At 48.0% G+C, this 19,770-nt stretch overlaps 1 protein-coding gene across 2 annotated transcripts in view; it reads left to right on the top strand.

The window, feature by feature from the left end:
• The first annotated feature begins 8,826 nt into the window (after positions 1-8,826).
• The window catches only part of ARHGAP8 (Rho GTPase activating protein 8), a 968,737-nt gene continuing 957,793 nt past the window's right edge, over positions 8,827-19,770 (top strand). The window contains exon 1 of one of the 2 annotated variants that reach the window (XM_085652441.1): positions 8,827-8,999. The gene's annotated coding sequence lies outside the window, so the exon portion shown is untranslated. Of the gene's footprint in view, positions 9,000-9,236; positions 9,359-19,770 lie in introns of those variants that run through there. The other variant, XM_085652442.1, reaches the window with a different exon arrangement.

The following is a 19,770-nucleotide window of genomic DNA, read 5'->3' as shown; positions in this document are numbered from 1 at the left end:
TGCCACCACACCCTGCGAACACGCCTCCACGACCCAGGGATCCGAGGCAAAACCCTGGCTTGGATCACCTCCTTCCTCACCGGCAGAACCCAGAGAGTCCGCCTCCCCCGTACCGATCCGAAGCCACCACGATCACCTGCAGCGTACCCCAAGGATCATCCCTCAGCCCGACACTCTTCAACATCTACATGACACCGCTCACCAACATTGTCAGAGCACACCACCTCAACATCATCTCGTACGCCGACGACACCCAGCTGATCCTCTCCCTCACCAAGGACCCGAACACCACCAAGTCCAACCTCCACGAGGGAGTGAAGGCCGTCGCAGATTGGACCAGCTGCCTTAAACTGAACTCTGACAAAACGGAGGTCCTCCTCCTCGGTTCCACCCCCTCTGTATGTGACGACTCCTGGTGGCAGACCATGCTGGGAGCTGCCCCGCACCCATTAACCACGCACGCAATCTGGGGTTCTTCCTGGACTCAACACTCTCAATGACCCAGCAAGTCAATGCTGTCTCCTCGTCCTGCTTCAACACCCTCCGCATGCTCTGCAAGATCTACAGATGGATCCCCACTGAAACAAGGAGAACGATCATCCAAGCACTCATCAGCAGCAGGCTGGACTAAGGCAACGCCCTCTACTCAGGAACCACGGCTACACTCCAGAAGAGACTCCAACGCATACAAAACGCCACCGCACGCCTCATCCTCGAACTCCCTCGCCACAGCCACCTCACCGCCCACCTTAGAGATCTGCACTGGCTCCCGGTCAACAAGAGGATCACCTTCAAACTCCTCACCCACGCTCACAAAGCACTCCACAACGTCGGACCAGCATACCTCAATGAAAGACTGTCCTTTTACACCCCGAACTGCCAGCTTCGCTCCGCCCACCTCTCCCTCGCCACCGTCCCATGCATCCGCCGAACGACCGCAGGCGGAAGATCCTTCTCCCACCTCGCCGCAAAGACCTGGAACACCCTCCCTGCCCACCTGTGGCAGACCCAGGACCTGCTGACCTTCAGGAGACTCCTCAAGACCTGGCTGTTCGACCAGTAGCTGCCTTCCCTCAGCGCCTCGAGACCCTCACAGGTGAGTAGAGCGCGCTACAAATGCTTGATTGATTGGCTGACAATTTCCATCCCTACCCTTTTAAAGGGTGTTGCAACAATTGGAAAAGGTTGGAGAGGAGCTTTGACCTTCCTCCCACTCCTGCCACTTGCCTGGCAAGTTTGGAAAGACCTGTAGTGTCCATCTGACTGCCTTTGCATTTGGGGCCAAAAGTAGTGGGTGACAAGCCTGTCAAAGGTCTTGTCCCGCCCCAAATGTCCTGCCAAAGGCACATCATGAGCCAGACCCAGTAGGAAGGTCCTGAAGTGCTGGGGTACCACCAGCACACGGGCTGACCCAGGCTCAGCAACCTTAGGCTCACTATACAGGAGACCATTCTCCCAGTAGATCAGATGTGACCCGGACTGATCACCAGCTGCCTGGTCTGTAGCCTGCCACCGCAGACCCTTGAGTAGGGCACTCTTTCTGCTCCTTGCAGAATTCCTCCCTGGTGGGACCCCCTTCTTGCTGCCAATGGGTCAGCTCAGAGATGGCCCCCAGCTTGGCTACTTGTTCCCCTGTAGGCACAGGGGCGTCCCCCTCCAGGTCAGCCTCCTCCCAGTCTATGGGAATTTCAGGGGCTGGTTTCCCATGCCCCCTGCACTTTCTCTTGGCAGAGACTTGGGCTACTGTTTCAGGCTCCAAGTCCTCTTGATTACCCTTTCTGTCTGCCATTGACCGAGTAGACACGCCTGCCCACTCTGGCAACCCAAGCATCTCCAAGTGAGACCTGAGCTCAACATCCTTCCATAAGGACTGCTCCAGGTCATTACCTAACAGACAATCTACAGGCATGGTGGGGCTCACAACCACCCCCAAGGGACCTGAGACCCCCCCTACTCAAAGGGAACCAGCGCCACCATACACTGGCACTCTGAGTTGTCCACAGCAACTACTTGGTGGAATGTCCCTGGGACCACCTGCTTCTCAGAGACCAGGTGACACCGGACTGAGGTCACACTGGCTCCAGTATCTCTGAGAGCCTCTACCCTTTTCCCATTGATGGTCACCCAGGTGCTGTATTTCTTTGTGTTAGGGGGCACCTGGATTCCTGGGACCATCTCACTGTCCCCTAGTGAGACGAGGGTCATTTCTGCGGGATCTCCACCCTCCTGTGGGTACCCCTCCTCCCCAAGCGCTACACTAGCCAACACCTTGGTCTGCCCACCGGTGGGTGGCTGCGTCCCCTTTGGGCACCTGGGGTCCCCCTTCAGGTGACCCACCTGGTAACATGAGAAACACTTGCGGGGGCCGGTCTCAGCAAGCTTTCCTGTAGAGACCCCTTTCTTCTGATCTCCTAGGGGATGGGAACCTTTACCCTGGGTATTAGTTTGGGACCCTTTGGAGAACTCCTGTGCTTTACCCTTGTCCCCCCCCCCACTTTTCTGTTGGGGACCCTGCCCACCTTTGGCTGAGTCTCCCCTAAATGCTTTCTTGTGGACCCTGGCACTCACCCAGCGTCCGCCTCCATAGCAAGCTTTCTTGGGTCAGTCCGCTTACTATCAACTTGGTTACTGGTGCAGATCTGCAAAAAATAGACTAGATAAGTGCTCCCATGCAATCAAATTGTAGAGCCCCTGAAACCCTGTTACATTACTGCCCTTCACCCAGCCATCCAGCGACCTGCAAAACATATCCACACATTCCAACCAAGTGTTGGCCACAGACTTTTTACTGGACCTAAACTGATCCCTGTACTTCTCAGGAGTGAGACCATACCTAGTAAGAAGGGCTTCCTTCATATCAGCATAGGTGAGGTTAGGCCCCTTACCCAAAGCTGTCAAAGTATCCCTGGCTTCCTCTGGAAACAGAGGCCACAATCCTGCTCCCCAATTCTTCTCAGGAACCCCATTCATGTGGATCACTGCCTCGTAACCCTGAAACCACCTCTGAATGTCATCCCCTTTTTTGAACTCTCTGCCCACATTCTTAGGGATGTGTACGATTCTGTCTGCCTGTCCTGATGAGTTGCTGCCACCATCTGAGCTGTGTCTACTACTTTGATCCAGTTCCTTCATTCTGAGCTCATAATCTAATATAATCCTTTTCTCTTCCATGGCTAGTTTGAGCTTCTCTAACTCAGTTGCTACCTTCCTTGCGTCCCGCCTGTCCTCCAGCTCCTCTGGGGACAAGCTACTGCTGCCTGGCCTGGAGAGTACCCCCCTCCCAAAAGCACATCCACCCTAGGAATAGGCTCCTCCGCCTCTCCATTGAGGATACCAGACTGCTCGCTGGACTGTATGGCTGCTACCCAGGCCCTCAGCGACTCTTGTAGTTCGTCTTTCTAGTGAGGCCTCTGAATTGAACTTTCAGGTTTTTGCAAACCGCTTTCAATTCTTTCACATTGTAGGATTCCAACCTATCCTCCTCAAAGGCAATTTCCACGGATGCAATAGATGATGATCTTGATTCAGGCATGATGAATTAGCAAGTTTAAACTGGCAAGATCAAAAATAGGCCAAAAAGAAAAAGAACCAGTATGTGGTACGTAGTGGTCTGCGATATGGTAGTAGTGCACACCGATCACTGTAAGTCAAGTGCAACCACAAGTCCTATCCCACTGCTACCACCAGTGTTAGAAATGGGGATCTCTAGTTGGCAAGGGTTTGCACCTTTGTCCAAATAGGGACCCTTCTTCCTAGTCAGGGTAAGAGAGTTACACTCCTAAAATAACCCCTGCTCACCCACTTGGTAGCTTGGCATGAGCAGTCAGGCTTATCTTAGAAGCGGTGTGTAAAGCATTTGCAAATAACCAACAGTAATACAGTGTAAGCACTACAAAAGGACACCACACCAGTTAAGAAAAATATCCAATATTTTTATATACAAGACCAAAACAATAAAAATCCACAATACAGTACTTAAAAATCTTCAGTTAGCAAAATAACCTTGCAAAACAGTTCCTTGATGTTGATAGCTCCGAACAAACAAATCCAAACAGTTCTGGCTGACCACAGCTTCGCGGGCCCGCTACGGTGTCGGGAAGACCCACAAACAGTACCTTTCAGAAATGCAGGGCGTCGATGACCTCTCGTTGAGCTTCCCAAAACACAGGGTCCGCACGCGTCTGTTCCGGAGATCGGTGCAGGAGTCGTCGAGCCCTCGAAGTCACACGCGTTGCAGATCGAACTCCTCTTTGTTGAAGTCAGGCGCGCTGGTATCGGCAGGCGTCGGGTGCTGCGGTGCTGTGCCCTCAGGTCGCGGTGTGAGCAGCAGCTCTGTGGCGGCGTCAGATGGCGTCGCCGGTGAGACCAGGGTCGCGGTGTGAGATGAAGGCGGTGCTCGTCACTGTGCTGGCAGGTCACGGTGCAAGCAGCGGCGTCGTCATTGCTGAAGCGCTGTCGTCCGCTGACGAACTGGAGTCTATGGCACCGGCGTCAGTAGCCCACGGCTGCGGTACGGGATGAGGGTGGTGCGTTCTGTAACTTTACAAGCGGTGCCCTCGAACCACGGTGCAAGCAGCGGCGGCGATTCCGGCGTGGAGAGTCGTCGTCGGGCATACCAAGGCGTCGTCGTGAAGCGAGGCGGTGCGGAGTGCGGTGCCCACAGGTCTCGGTGTGAGCATCGGCTGGGTGGCAGCCTCAGCAGGCGACGTCTGTGAGACCAGGGTCGTGGTGCGGCATTGCGGCGGTGACCTCTGCGGTGCAGTCAGGACACGGCGTCGAGTTGCTTTTCTTCTGATGCAGCACAAAACACACAGTTTCCAGTGCTGAGGGCAGAAGAGCTTGAAGTCTTTGCTGTTCCTGAGACTTCTTGAACAGGGGACAAGCTCTACCTCAAGCCCTTGGAGAAACTCACAAAAGTAGATTGCAGAAAATTTAGTCCAGTCCTTTCACTTCCCAAGACAGAAGCAGCCACTGCAGGCCACACAGCAAAGTGGTAGTTCCTCCTCAAAGCTTCTCCAGCTCTTCTTCTTGGCAGTCTTCTTGGTCCAAAAGAGTTCTGAAATCTTGGGGTCAGGGCACTAATATTTATACTCGCAAATCCTTTGTCCTCTGAAGGCAGAGGGTCCTGTACCTAGTTCAAACCAGTTTGGGTGCATTCTGCCAGTGTGCACCTTCTTCCTTTGTCAGTGTGAGCCAGGGTCATCAGCCGCACCACTGGAAGTGGAGCCAGCATTGTGGAAGGCAGGCACAGCCCTATTCAGGCCCAGGAGCTACTCCTCCCACCACTCTACATACAGATAGGTCTATTCAGCCTTGGGCTAACTCACCCTGTCTCCTGGAGTCTCCCCAGCCCTGGTCCCTCACAAACCAGACATGCAATACACAACCTAGCAGAGGCAGGCTGGATGGTTAGGCAAGAAAATACCTACTTTCTAAAAGTGGTAGTTTCAAACACAGAATATTAAAACCAACTTTACTAAAAGATGTATTTTATCATTCTGAGTTCCGGGATACAAATTTGTTTTTCTATCATGTTCCCTGGGTCAGTTAGGATTTTAGGATGTTCTAATCAAACATTCCATTCTGGCCTACGGGGAACAGGTAGCCTTGCAATAGTGGAAAAAAAAGTAGGCTGTAATTCACTATCAGGACATTCCACACACACCAGGGCATGTCCGACCTTTCACATACAATGCACCCTGCCTACAGGGGTACCTTGGACCTACCTTAGGGGTGACTAACATGTAGAAAAGGGAAGGTTTAGGGACCGGCAAGTGTGTGCACTTGCCAAGTCGACATGGCAGCCCCAGGCTGCACACAGGCTCTGCAATGGCAGGCCAGAGTTACACTTTATGGGTTGTTTGCGTGGGTGGTACAATCCAGTGTTGCAGCCCACCAACAGCATTTGATTTATGGGCCCTGGCACTCGCAGTACACTTTACTAGGGACTGGCACATAAATCAAATAGGCCAATCATGGTAACACCAATCCATAACACATTTTACCACAGGAACACTTGCACTTTACCACTGATCAGCAGTGAGAAAAGTGCGCAGAATCCTTACACCAGCAAAAACAAAGTCAAAAACGGGAAGTCAGAAAGCAAAAACTCAGGGGAAACACGCCAAAAGATGCGAAGTCTAACAAGGTGCCTACCCGATCACATGCCAGTGTAACTTACCTAGCCCTGCCCTCTTTATTGTCCTGCTAACCAGTCAGGCACCAATACCAGTGGGTGAGGGGCTGCAATCAGAACCGGTTGTGAGAAAACCACAAAGAAAGGTTTGCCCATTATCAAAGCCACACCTCTGGGTGGGCATAGGGTGCTCTGACCAAGGAAAGAAAGATTTTGCCATGTTGGATGTATGCAGAGAAGGGCACTGTGGGATAGCGGACAGTAAAAAACACAGGATCTGCTGCAAAAGTAGGTAGGGTCACGCCAGGGAACCTTTACCCCATTGGACAGGGAGGAGCCAAGAGTTGCACCCATCCACAGGCTTGCACTGGGCATCAATATGGCACCCTCAGTAACCGTCTCGGAACACTTCGGGACCTGTCAAGATCCAGAGAAAGACTACCCTTCTGTCTGCAGAGCCTGAAGGAAGACTGGACCTGCTTGACTTAACTCAATGACCACAAGGTCAGTTGGTTGACCTGCAGTTTGAGCCTCATGGATACAACAAGCTTCCAGGGGCCTTTCCTCCAACTGCCCAGCTGACCTGCTTCAACTGGACCTGCCCAGGACCCTGCTGCTTACTTCTACTGGAGAAATTCTTGACCTCCAAGTGCTGTCTCCAAGGTCCTGCAACCTTGGCTACTGTCAAGCCAATCCACCAAAGAGTGCCAAAGATTCAGGTTGCTCCTGTTCCTTTCTTCCCCACAGCAGCAAATCCGATCCAGCGAGACTTTGCAGGGAAAGTTTCTGGCCTTGTGGAACTATCCTCGGCTATAGCCTGCAGCCTTCCTCCGCTTGAAGAATCTGAGCTCCAAAAAGTGAGGAAGACTGAAGGTAGAAATCTTCATTGGGCGAATGTTCGAAAACATATACGGCCGACGAAGGACCTTCCTTGGGCGCAAAAAGTATATGTCCGACAATGGGCTTTCTTTAGGTGCGAAATTCTAATTTCTCCTGCCCGGACGTTTCCTGCCAAAAGTCAAAGGCTTCACAGAGACCTCCCCTAGCGGGTATCAAATGACGTGGAGCCTTCTTTAGCCACAGCCTGATTACTTGCCCTTTTGAGGATTTTCGAATTCCAACCCACAGGGTTCTAGTCTTGTGTTCGCTCTATTACTAATTGAGTACTGCAAAAATACTTTACACATTGCCTCTAAACCGGACTGCTTTGTGCCATGCTACCAGAGGGTTAGCCACAGGTCTATATAGTGACTTTTTGGTTCACAATGACAGAGATTGTGATCAATATTTGAGGTGAGTTCTCACCTTTTTCAACTAATACCCCCATTCCTTACAGGGACCAAGAAAGAAAAGGGCATAGGTGTGGAAGGAACATTTTTGTTATGGATGGGAAAAAAAAATCAAGAACGCATCAAACCGGGAAAGATGCAAGAATGATGTCAAATGGCGTTCAAAAAGCATGGAAAGATTTCAGAGCCGTGCGGGAGGGGTCGCAGGGTGACAGTTTTCAGTCATCAGGATGGAAAGAAACAGAGCATCACAGCTTTTAGTGGTAATGAGAAAGGTACTGGCGAGAGTAGGAGAAAAAGTAGAGGATTTTGACACACACTCTTTCAAGATTGGAGTGGCTTCTGAGGGTTAAATGTTTTGTATTCCCCTAAAGTCTCTAATGAGGTTAAGAAGGCGGTCATCAGATGGTTGCCTATTCTACATCATACAAGTGGAATTAATGTGCTAAATAGTGCATAATGGTTTGATTTTCTTTGATTTAGGTTGTGTTGAGGCATGGAGCTTGGCAGTATTTTAGATTCGGATTATCTGAAACTTATTTATTAAATGGTCAGCCAAATAAGCCGACAAACACATTTTTGGGAGAAACCTGGGTTTTAAGACTAATCAATTCAAGATTGACTGATGAGGGGGGAGGCGGTATGAAATGGGGGCAACTTTTGTCCTGGCTGTCAGAATTGGTGAGTTCACGGCCATACCCAAATGTGCTCTTGATCCTTCTAGGTGAAAACAATTTGGTCGAGCTTTTGGCTCTAGGTCTCAAAGGCCATGAAATGCGACTTGATGACTATTGAGAGGTTTTGGTCAGGAACACATATTTTCGGGACAGAGTTGGTCCCTACAAAGGTGTGGTGCGGAATAGTAAAATATAATGCTATGGAGAAGGCTAGCTAAAAATTAAACAGAGAAACGCAACCTTTTTGTCTAGGCAGGAGGGTTGTTCTGATTGAGAACATCACACAATAGGATTTTGCATTCTTTAGGCAGGATGGAGAACACTTGTCGTTTAATATTATTTAATGGAACTTAGGTTAACCAAAAAGCTATCAGTAGGGCTTTGGTGTCGTTTTTTCCCCCAATAAATGTTTTTGATGTTTATAATGAAAGCAATACGATGAGGAGGTTGAAGAAAAGATTCATCTCCCGTACTTTTACTTGTTTTTACCTCTGCAATACATAAATAATGAAAGGCGCCTTTTCCCAAACTGTATTTACAAACCACCCGAGTTTCAGGATTTAATACCGGTTTCTTGAGGGAGGCGCAAATGACCACAGGTACTTAGGCGAGCGCTCTCCAAAACTCGGCGGTTATCTAGGAAAGCAGGATTGGAAAAGCCAGTTCGGCAGGCGCGACCGACCCGCCCTTTCCGTTGTAACTGAAAGTAAATTTACCCTTTCCTGCTTATGTGAGAGCGCTGAGATTTGCAGGAAGAGCTGGCCAGGTACGTGAACTGGTGCGAACAGACTAACCAGGCACCGGGTCGACTCCAGAGAGCAGAGGGACCCGAGAATCCGGACGTGGGCATCCGGCCTCCGGAAGCCAGCAGCGGACTGCGCCGCAACCGTACCTGAGGTAAAAATGATTCCGCAATTACTTCAGTTTACTTCATGTTTTTGTTCGTTAATCTCGTCGCGCTAGACGCGGGCCCGCCCCCTCGCAGTCCTCGTGCTTTTCTATACGCGCAAGTACTGAACGGACACTAGCCGCATATGGCCACGCAAGGGCGTGTGGAGGAGGAGGAGGAAGAGCGCCGTTCTGTGTATGATAAGCAAGCTACAGCACGCCGCAGTCTCTCCTAGAGTAGAACCTTGCTTCCCCTTGTCGCTCGATAATACCTATCAGGCCATCCTTGGCCCTCAGTGGAGACCTGCACAGTGGCTACATTCAAAAGGCACTTACGATGGACTTTCTCAGACCGGCTGAGGATTTTTGTAAGTCAATTTAAACCAACGTATCCCGAACTTGGATCAAATATCGGTATTTGAGAAGGCCGTGCTCATAACCGAGCTGAAAGTCCTGGTGATTTACAGCACTGAGTGGGCCGGATACGAACCTGTTTTGAGTGCAATGAAGTTCTCCGAACCTGCTGCTCTGTAGGACATAGTATATTGAAGGCAAATAGGGAATATCTCTCAAAGGCTCTATTTGTTTGATATTAATGCACGCCTGCTTCAGCCTTCGGTGCTTTGAGGGCACAAGATCTCACGTCCCCTCTGTACAAAAGAAACACTAATTTGCCTGTCAGGTAGTTTTAAACATAGTATGCATATTTCAAGAAAAGCTTTTTCCCCCTTCAGAACTGTTTGTTGATGAACCCATAAGCAGTGTTTCGCGGTCAGCTGATGCGTATGCAGTCTAAAATAGAAATGCTGACTCGAGCAACCAGAGACTAAATTCTGTTATTTGTGCTGTTTAGGTGCACTGACTCATTCACTCCCAAAACCCCCCTCCTTTTCGTTGCAAAGCTTCGAAAGCAAACCGTTTTTTTGTTTGTTTTGTTTCCAGTACAATAGAAGACGTTTGTTTTGGTCTCCGAAATCATTTGGAAACACTTGTTGTCTTTAAACATTTAATTCCCGATGTGTTTTGCCAAATCACCGCAGGGTTCTCAATCTATGCCAGCTCAACAGCAGCGCCGGGAGCTGCTCCCTCACTGAGGAGGAAGCTGTAGAGATCGAATTAAAACAGCAGGGACGCAAAGCTACATGAAGTTTGACAGAAGCATGCAGTGGCTGCAGCTGGGCTTTATTACGAGTGGCCCCTAATTGTGTGTGTAAATGCAACATCTAGGCTTTTATTACAGATGTAGCATTTTATCCACAGTGATAACGCCATAGGTGTCACCGTCCTGGAATTATGTGGTCCCTAAAACACACCAGATAATTCGGGTCTGGAGACACCTGACCTGTCGGACACTGCAGCAGGCACGGCTCCAGGATTCAGGTCTGGGAGGGCCATTAACATGCATGAGTGGGCCAAGGAGATGAATGGAGTAGTCTAGCGGTTTCCGGGTGTCTGAGAGGTGGGACTGGGCATGTTGTATGGTCTTGTACGGGGATAAGCTTCATACTTCTTACCAGTTGGCACTTTATTGCTAGGGTTCTGCACCGAAGTGCGTTGTTTCTTTTGCTCTCTGCCTCATCCTCCCCACTCTCTCAACCTTACCCTCATTTCTTTGCTCTTCACACTACTCTTCTCACCCTCTGCATCCTCCTGCCTCACCCTCTTTTCTCTCCCCCCCCCCTTTTTCATGTCTCACCCTCCTCTGTCTCAAACTCTTCGCTCCCAGCTCTAGCCGTCTCTCACTCTCTTCACCTCACATAGCTATTTCTTTGCCTCTGCCTCCTCTTTTTCCATCACCTACTCCTCTTCCTCTCTCTGATGCTGTTTCATCTCTCTTCACCTCTCCATCCTCTCACTGTGCCTCCACATCTCCCTCATCCTTCTGTCTCCATCTTATCCCCTGCTCTTGCCTCAGCTGTCTCTCTTCCATGGCTTTATCTCACTCTCTTGCTCACTTGCCTCCTTCTCTTCACCCCACCACCCGCACTCCCTCGTCCTCCCTATCCCCTCTTGTTGCCTCACCTTTCTCAACCCCACAATCCTATCTCTCTCCCTCCTCTTTCTATGCTTCACCAACCTCTTTCTACCCCAACCTCCTGTCTCTCCACCCCAACCTTGACTCTCTTCATCGGACCCTCTTTTGTCCGCCATACCTTCAGTTCTCGTGTCTATGTAGTAATGATTTTGTGTGCGTAAAGGAAGTTTGAAATGGGTCCTTACGAGTGGTTGTGCTTGTGTGGGCGTGCGTAAGTGGACCTTACAGTCCTGCTGTCTTGTACCACCTGTTCACTTGCCGCGCTCAACATTTTGAAGAACAGCTGCACAAGGTCCTGGATTATGTAAAGTGTGCTCATCAGTACACAGATGGTCTATAAAGGCTTGGGGGCCATGCATATTTTAAAGAGATAGCAAAGAGCCATGCAACTTTTTGTACTTGTAATAACTGCTGCTGTCCATTTAGTTCAAATAAGTGCTATAACAATCGGAAAGCAATCCAAGTTGGCAACTGTTCAGACACCAAATGTGACCCGATTTATACACGTAGCTGCCCATTGTGACAAGAGTACAGATTCTGTGGTTGACGACTGGACTTGTAATTTGGTGGCTAGTTTTTCAACCAATATTCGCTTTCAGTCCCTAGAGTAGAATGTATTTTATGGGTAACAAAGTGGAACTGTGCAGCTTATGTGAATGCCACAAAACAGAACCTTCTATTGTAAATTGTGACTGGCGTGCCCTCTTTTTTTCTTGTTCTCTTATTGTCTCCTGGTAGTTCTATCACCATCTGTTTCCATCACTCTGCCCATTCATCGCTCACTTCTCCCTTATGCTTTACCACTCTCTTCCTAACACTCGTTCTCTGCCCATCCACTTTTTATCATTTGGTCTCTTATTGTCTCCTGGTAGTTCTATCACCATCTGTTTCCATCACTCTGCCCATTCATCGCTCACTTCTCCCTTATGCTTTACCACTCTCTTCCTAACACTCGTTCTCTGCCCATCCACTTTTTATCATTTGGTCTCTTATTGTCTCCTGGTAGTTCTATCACCATCTGTTTCCATCACTCTGCCCATTCATCGCTCACTTCTCCCTTATGCTTTACCACTCTCTTCCTAACACTCGTTCTCTGCCCATCCACTTTTTATCATTTGCCTATCACCCTCTTCTCTGAGGTCCTTCCTTTCTCATCATTCTAACCTTTTACTAGCCTCGTTGTCCACATTCATCTTTCCCTATTCCTCTCATTATACTTGCATCTCTTCCTTTTCTCAGTACAGAACTGAGCCAGCGCGACTGAGAGAGAGAGTTGGGGGAAAAAGAGCAGATTTACAGCTATCCTTCCTGCGTCGCAGACCCGACGTCACACTAGCTCATTCACACACACATTCATTGGTGGTGCCCATAACACCAACACTCATACATTTCCTCTCACGAGTCTGCACACAGGAGGGATGATGATTACGCACTGGACATGTGGGTGGGGTACCTTATAACCTATAGTGAAAGAAAAGTTACTTTACAAAATATACATTAACATTCGCCACCTATAGATTCCTAAACATCAAGTCACTCCGCCCACTTGGTCGACAGACCAATTAGTTGGATTGGTTGATGGTGATTTAGAACCAGCTAAAACACATTTAAGACTCAGAATCCTTAATTCTCTTTAACGAAGAACCACAAACTCATCATTTCTGTTAATCAATATTTGTTTATCTAAAATTTCATTGTAATTAATATTAGCATTTGTCACTTCAAAAGTTTAGAATTTCTAGATCAATTTAGTTAAATCACAGAACATCATGTTTACATATTCTGGCTATGTGGGTTTTCTCTAATTCATTCGCTCTGCATAACCACATTTTGTCGTTAAATTGTCCAAATAAGCAGGCCAGAGCTCAGAGTCCCAAAGTCCTTTGCTCAGCACGTTACAGTCCCAAAGATCGTCAAAGGACCAGAAGTCGTGCCAGCATCTGTCATCGCCTGATGGGGTCAAAGAGAGTGTGCAGTCATAGTTACCGCCGAATGTGTTAACCCCTCCCTATTCTACTACTCTTTTTATAATACATTTCGGGATAACATGAAACATTTTTGGGCGCAGAATGATTTCTATTGGTTGGGGGCAAACGTCCGATTTTTGGACAGTCCACGTTCACATGGATTTTGCTGATACGTTTCTGTTGATGATCCAATACTGATTGTTGCAAAGTTTCGTCTTCTATTTGTATGAATCCATTGTTCTTTTATACCAGTTTCTAATGTCCGGGGTCTTGGCAGTCCACCAATATCCTAACCTTGACAGGGACAGGGTGTATAGAGGTCATTAGGAAGTTCACAGAGCCATCCGAGTCTGCGCATTAGACTTCGCGCTTCAGGAATCGGTGGCCACTTCTGAACTCGGTTTCTGCCGCCATATTGCGATAGGCCCAAATGTCAACTTAAGCGAAACAAGCATAAAAGAACAATTAATACAAAGAAATGATGCTTCTAATGTTATACCCTTACTAATCCCTTTATATATTAGTATTTTCCTAGCATATAGCGACATTTAAAGCAATATATTCACCTTTACGGTCCTTCAGGAAGATGTAAACATTACAAAAGCAATATAAATCATGCGATATCTAATTACCACATATACTACTATTAATATGCGTACGTATTTTAGTTATTAGTTATTTTGCCAAGCAAATAGCAAGTTCCCACGTGTAATTTGTGTATGCAAATGGTTAGTTATAATAAATCACAGCACACCATTAGTAAATTATTATTAGTAGGTTATTCAATTAATACTTTCATGCAAAATAGAGGAGGTATACAAAATTTTGCACTACCTGCTCCATCAGAACAACCAATAACCCTATTCCCACCACCCACTTTGGTCATCACTCTCCTGCTCCATCTTCCTCCTTCATCTTCTTCTAGCACAGCCTTATCGCCTTCACTTCTTAGAATCACACCACGCTCCTCCTCACTAATCGGCCCTCTGTCATTTTATTCTCTTTCTTTCTATTTACTACTTTGACTCTAATTTCAACCTCCTCTTTCCCTACCGACCTTTTCTCTTATCATTGCTTTTTTTTCTGTACCATCATCTTTTGTGTGTTCTCACACTCCCCTCTAATCACTTCCCATTTCTCATCGCTATACCTTATCAACATTTGCCTCTGTCAAGATTCTAGAATTTTTTTATTGTATTTGCTACCCTTCAGAGCCACAGTTGCGAAAACTGTGGGGCTGGATTTTTCAGTACTTCTGACAATAGGACAACACCCATCCACAGCTGCAAGTTAATAGCTAATAAAATGAGTGGCCTGTGCGGGTCACGCACTGTACCTTTCAAAATGCACCAAAACATCATAATTATTTGCATCTCAAAGAAAGTGTTGTTTACCCAGATCAGGGTAACCTGGCAGCTCAGAAATTTTATATTGATAGGCACCTGGACACCTAGCCTGCCACTTGCCTGTGGCCTCCAGTTCCAGCTTGACCCAGACTGATCCAGTAACACCGCCCACCACTGCTCAGGTTTTCAGCTCAGGGTTTCCCACTCCTTGTTCTTCCTGCCAACATAATCCCCGCCCACCACAGGACCTACTTAATTCGGGCCACAGTGCGACTGCGCAGCGCGTGCACCAAAGGCAAGTTTGTTTGCGCAGTCCTCACCTGGACTGCGCCCAGCGCCACGACCCCTGGACTTCCCGCCCCTGAAGATACACCATCACCGAGCTCTCCACCCTCTACCCCAGACTCTGCAACAAACACTGCCACCATGCCGACTCATGCAACATGTTAGGATCTTTCACCGGCACCCACTGCCACTTCACCTGCCTCAGCACACACACCAGCCCATCGACCAGCCCCACCTTGAACATACCACAGACACCACCTGCACAAAAACACCAACTTGCATTCGCCCTTATCAACACACGCTCACTATGCAAGCATTCCACCAAATTATGGGACCTCATCGGCTCCCTTACACCTGACATTGTCTTCCTCACGAGACCTGGCTCAACCCCACATCTGCCCCAGACATTACCACAGTGATCCCCAATTGACTCACCTGGACCACGCCAACAAGCCGGGAGGAGAAACAGCCATCATCCACAAAGAGACCATACTGTGCACCACCGACAACACCCCCGTGGAATCTCTCAACTTCAAGCTCCACACGGATGACAAGACAACCATCAGAAGCACCCTCGCATTACGGACCCAGGCCCGTGCTCCAGCTTCTTCAATTCCATTGCAGACTTCTTTGTGACCCTAGCCTTGCACTCCAAGGACTACATCTCCATGACGACCTAAATTTCCACATTGACAACCCCAGCGACCACACCGCAATGCCTCCTCGACAGAATGAGCAGCTTTGGATTGACCCAGATCGTCCACGACCTCACTAACACCGCAGGACACACGCTGGACCCCATTTTCACCTCCAGCAACCGCGTCAAAGATAGCCATGTCACAGAACACCTCCAACCCAGCTACTACCACCAACCTCGAACAGGGAGTGAAGAACTTCAACATGTGAATCACCAATTGCACCACCAGCATCGTCCCCAGCAAGAGCAACATCCCCCAAAAAATCATCCAAACAGGCCAGCAGGTACACCCAAGAACTCATACCAGCGAAACGAGACAGCAAATAGCTGGAGAGGAGATGGCACGCCATCAAGGACACCTCCGACAGGGCAGCCTTCAAGACCTCCCTCAAACTCTACCTCTGCCTGTTGAGGGCAACACGAAGACAGACCTAACTGCATGTATCGAAATCAGCACCAACACCAAGAAACTTTTCAATATCCTTAAGGAATTCTCTAATCCAGCTGCCAGCGAAAACAACATCACACCCTCGCAGGAGCTGTGCGACAAACTCGCCTACTTCTTCCACAACAAGATCGCAACCATATACAGAAACTGCGAACCCCAACCCAAACCTACGGACTGCCTCGACAGACAAGCCACCACCACAACTGACATGAACCACAGACTGACCACCTGGAACCTTCCCTTAACCCAGGATACCACCTCCACCATGAAATACATCCACTCGGGAGATCCCAGAGATCCATGCCCACCTCACATCTTCAACCTCAGAAAACAAATGATCGGCCAGGAACTCGCCACCCTGCTGAACACCTCTATCAATATCGCAACATTTCCTGATGCCTGGAAACACGCCGAAGTCTGACCACTATTCCAAAAACCCTCCGGCGAACTCAAAAACGACTGCAAATCTCCCTGCTCCTATTCCCAGTCAAGGTACTGGAGAAGATAATCAACAAGCAACTCATGACACATCTAGAGCAGAACCAGCTACTCAACACCTCCCAATCCGGCTTCCACCGCACTGAAAGCGCCCTGAATGCAGCTACCAATGACATCCAAACCCTCCTTGACCGAGGAGAAACAGCAGCTCTGATCCTCCTCGACCTCTTGGCAGCCTGCAACACTGTATCACACCACATGCTGATTGAAAGACTTCACCTCATCGGCATCCAAGGGCATGTATTCGGATGGATCACCTCCTTCCTTGCCAGAAGAACCCAGAGGATCTACCACCCACCTCCACTCCAAACCCAAGGAGATCACCTGCGCTGTTCCCCAGGGATCATCCCTCAGCCCCATGCTCTCCAACTCCGATATGACCCCGCTGGCCAACATACTCCAATCTCACAGTCTCAACATAATTTCCTACGTAGAAGACACCCAAATCATCCTCTTCCACCACTGAAGAGCTCAACACCGCCAGAACCAACTTTCACAGATGCATTATAAGAGTCACCGACTAGATGAAGAGCAACTGTCTCCAGCTGAACACAGACAAGTCTGAAGTACTGTTCTCCGGCAACAGTAGCAACAGATAGAATTACTCCTGGTGGCTATAAGAGCTAGAACTCGCACCCACTCCATCCGACCACGCCAAAAACCTCAGAATCTTCATTGACAACAAGCTCACCATAAAATCACATATCCGTGCCGTCTCCTCTGCCTGCTGCCTCACTTTGCGAATGCTGCGTAAGATCTTCAAGTGGCTATTCCTACACATGAGACACACCATGACATAGGCCCTCATCACTAGCCAACTGGACTACAGGAACGCCATCTACACATCGCTGCACACCTCCTACACAGACTTCAGGCCTTACAGAATGCTGCAGCCAGATGCATCCTCGGCCTTTCCAGATATATCCACATCGCACCCTACCTCAGGTAACTTGACTGGCTCCCCGTACAAAAGAGATGCCAATTCAAGCTTCTGACCCATGCACACAAGGCTCTACACAACCAAGGACCCGCCTACATTAACCACCGCTTGAACTTCAACAGTCACAAAGACTACGGTCCGCCTACCTCTCACTTGCCCATACTCCCTGCATCTACCGAAGCAGAAGTGGAGGATGCTACTTCTCCCACATTGCAGCAATGCCCTGGAACAGCGTCCTTACTCATCTCCGTACCATCACCTAATTTCCAGAATTCCAAATGGCCCTCAAGGCCTGACTGTTCGAATAAGCCTACGGGACCTGCAAGCGCCTGGTTACCCTATTTAGTGATTAGCCGTGCTTTATAAATCCTTATTGATTGATTAGTGGCAGTCTATGCAACATTTTTTCAGTGCTTGCTGTCCCAGTCTTTAGTCGGAAATTAAAGGTTGAGTATCAATATATGAATTTATGAAGGCACAGATTCTAGAAACATCTTGGCAGCATGTGCATCAGCCCACTATATATCTTATAGGAGGGATCTCCAACCTTTTCTATAGTAAGAGATGCTTATAATCAATGAAAATCGTCCTGGGCTGTTATTAGTGTTGTACTAGTGGCTACGTCAGACAAGATTAATTAGTGGCAATAATATGCAAGATTACTAGTAGTGATCGCTTAGTGTATCAGGAGGGTTACCAGTAGCAATGTAGAAAAAGATTTGTCATTTGGAAGGCCTCTATATGAGTGATACATAACATGTATGTAATGCTCCTGGCACCACAGTAATAATATTAGTAATAAGTTTCCCCGATGCCACATGATTTATCACGCAAATATCATCTTTGAATATATTTCGAAAATTCACCATTTTCTCCAAACATCAGCTTATGGGTTCTGAAACTACACACGTATTTGTGTCGAATTCACACTTCTCAATCTTGGTATACATATATTAATCAATCAAGCAAACGCTTCAAATTTAGTAGTTTGGGCTGGAAACAGCAGAGCTGCTTACACATAGCTAGAGAGCTACAAGTTGCTCCCAAGCTAATTGTTGGAGAAGCCTATCATATAGGTTTTGGACTTGAAGGTGTTACAGCAGCACTATAATCCATTTCTTTCCATCCATGTGACATAAAGAGAGAATTGTTGGGAGAGAATAAGTGCACCGTCACCAGTGCCCTGAAATATGGTGTCTGAGCCTTAACGTCCTTCTAAATATTTTAGCGGACTCAGCTAACCCCTCTGGTGCATGGGAGTAGGTAGGACAGTGGAAGTACGTGTTGCAAGGGCTGCCACAGAAGACCTGCCACTACTGTTCTTTGTACAATGGGAAATTGCAATGGTTTGCCCAAGCTGTATCTGTGTCCTGTTACTGAACTTGGGCAAAAGGGTTTTCTGTTTAGTAAGTCAAAATGTGTTGTCTTGGCAGTCGTTTTCATAACGTTTTCATAAATTAAGACAGCAGGAAGAAAATAATACACGGCACTACTAAGATACAAATTGATTGTATGTATATTTTCAATTACTTTTCTTGGTATGGCAAAGTCCTACCAGATTGTTTTCGCCATATGCAGGGCCACCGGAATTATGTGGCATGGAAGGAAGAAATTTTGCTGCTGGTTTTACCAAATTACAAGGTAAGAAAAGGCGAATTATGGAGCGTAATGTGACAATATTACTTAATTAGTTTGTCATTTTTATACATGGTAACACGGACTGGGCAAAGGTTCCCCCTTATTAGTACCAGTCTAACACCCAAATAATGGGCTTCGTGTACCCTCCTGTTTCAGCGAGGGTGGGGTTCTTGCTGGACCTCTTCTGTCTACAACTCGGCAGACAAAGGCTCATAATTAACATGAAACAGGAGGGGGTAAGTGAATGAGTGAAAGGATGGATGGATGAGTGGATGGATGGATGGATGGATGGATGTATGAAGGAGCGAAAGTATGGCTGTAAGAGTGGATGAGTGAAATAATGGAGGAGAGTGAAGGGGTGAGTGGATTGATGGGTGAGTGAAAGGATGGATGAGTGAAAGTTTAAAGGGATGAATGGATGAGTGAATAGATGGATGGATACATGGGGAAGAGTAGATGGTTGAGTTAATGGATGGATGCCTGAGTGACAGGATGAATGCATAAGTGAAAGGGTGGATGGAGTGACGGGGTGAATGGATGGAGTGAAAGTGGGGATGGATGAGTAAAAAGGAGGATGAGTGAAAGGATGGACAGATGGGTAGGATGGAATGGTGAAAGACTGATGGATGAGTGGATGACAGAATGTAAAGGTGAAATGGTGGATATCAATGGGAGCATGGAAGGATGAAGTATGAATGGATAGATGCTTGGAGAGAAGAGGCCAGTTCACCTGAGGAGGGTAGTGATAACTTGCTTTTCTTGCTTAGTGCCATAAGCAAGGTCTTTTCTAAATGTCTGGCTACTCCCTTGAACCATATACAGCAATAGAAAACTGAGAGGTGAACAGTTGGCACAGGACTTTTCACTGTGCCCCAAAGCACATTGCTATATTTTTAGTAACTTGTTTCAGCTAGAAACAATGTTTT

This window comes from Triturus cristatus, chromosome 4_1 (genome assembly GCF_964204655.1).
Source record: "Triturus cristatus chromosome 4_1, aTriCri1.1, whole genome shotgun sequence".
Taxonomy (NCBI): Eukaryota; Metazoa; Chordata; class Amphibia; order Caudata; family Salamandridae; genus Triturus; species Triturus cristatus.
The sequence above is the reverse complement of the archived record's forward strand: the minus strand, read 5'-3'. Positions and strand labels throughout refer to the sequence as shown.